Raw genomic sequence first — 1778 nt, 5'->3', positions numbered from 1 at the left:
TTCCTTCCTTTAGAAATAAATTAGGTTTTTTCCCTCTAATATCTTGCTAGGTAGTTTATTTCAGACAGCAAGCTATTTTGAGTGCATAATTCTTCTTGCCTTTTACTTGTATTATGTTCTGTGATGGTAGATTCTCTGGTATTGTTTTCAACATGAAGATTGCAGACTTTATTGAAGTACTTAAAGCTCTATAGCTGAGCTTTGTATAGATGGCAATGACATATTTTCTTACCCAGTCCAGTTTTAGATATTTAAAATTCTAATCTATTCTTTTTGGTATAGATCTTTCGATTACGGTTGGACTTGATGATCTTAAGGGTATTTTCCAACCTAAATAATTGTATGATTTTATGATTAATTTAATTAATGCAATTAATTATTTTGAGAGTACAGAATAATTATAATTCTCTGATAATCTGTAATTCCTAAGTATAGTTTTGTATTTTGTGTACATTGCACACATTCTGCAATTAATAACATATTGTAAACATCTGGACGAGATTTTTCCTCCTCCTTCAGTAAAGAAAGTATGAAGTCAAAGCACTGCCTCTCTAAGGCTCGCATCCTCCTGCAAAAATTGCAGCTTCCTGATACTTTCTGGTTCCCCCTCGGTAAAATTCTTTGGTCCATACAAAACATGTTCTCGCATACATTACTAACTAGGCTGTCTCTTCAGCGTGACTCCAGGTTTGCCCTCTTAGCTTTTATTGCATGTCCAAGTTCGACATTAGCCAATTCTCCTGTCCCCTCAGCACTTGGAGGCCTTGCTGCTGGCATCTGCCAGGCCCCTGCAGCCTGAAGCAGCTGACTGGGCAAAGGTAGAGCTGGGACCGCTGGCTGGCAAAAGCCTCTACTGCGTTTGTCCGCTTGTTTTCAGTCTGTTTGAGAGAGTCCGAGCAGCTGAGGAGCACCTGCCTGTCCGGCTGGGCCTGGGGCGGCCCTGCGGGGACAGCCCTGAGCCATGGCACGCCAGGGAGGGGAAGGCCCTGCAGAGCCATGATGGCGTCAGGGAAAGGGGGAGCGCTGTGGGGAGCATGGGAGAGGCGACAGAATGAGATACCTGGCAGGGAGGGTGAAAGGGGTAATACAGATTTTTTTCAGTCCCTGAAATAACTACAATAGCCAGAGCGTAAAGTGGGACAGGGGCAAAGGCCTTGCTTTGCAGAGAAGGAGAAGTGACTCTTCAGTGTTCAGGTCAGAATGGGCTCCTGTGATGGGAGTTGTTGGGAGGCACACGATCAGACAGGATTTTAGGCTCTTCACCATTTAAAGCATTCACTATCAGGAGCCTAAATGTGGTAGAAAGCCAGCAGCCCTGTTAGGTTTTTTTGTCCTTCATTGCAGCAGGTGTGTAACAGCCTTGCTCCCTCACCACAGGAAGCGAGGAAAAGAGGTTTTTCCAATCCTGCAAAAACATATAGCTATACCAAACATCATGCATTGCCAGCATAAAGTTAACTCATTAAGCTAGATGCACAAATCAACTTTTGTAAGACTGAGAGCTAAACCGCAAAAGAGCTGCATCCTTAGTTATGAATGTTAGTAGAAGCTCTGTGAAGGCTTAAGTGTAGGGGATTGCCTCCTGAAAACTGAACTGCAAGCTCATTGCCTGGCTGTATTTAAGCAGGACAAAGAAGCATATATTTAGTACAAATACGGTATTTGAATTCTTATTGTCTAGGAACTAATAGTTTTACTTGGTGCTACTATGATGTTTAAGGATAGGCTGTACCATTTCACTGTTTTTATAGCTGTTTACAGAACTGTTCGGAGACATT

The sequence above is a fragment of the Charadrius vociferus genome, unplaced genomic scaffold (genome assembly GCF_000708025.1).
Source record: "Charadrius vociferus isolate BGI_N301 unplaced genomic scaffold, ASM70802v2 scaffold472, whole genome shotgun sequence".
In the NCBI taxonomy this organism is placed as follows: Eukaryota; Metazoa; Chordata; class Aves; order Charadriiformes; family Charadriidae; genus Charadrius; species Charadrius vociferus.
The sequence above is the reverse complement of the archived record's forward strand: the minus strand, read 5'-3'. Positions refer to the sequence as shown.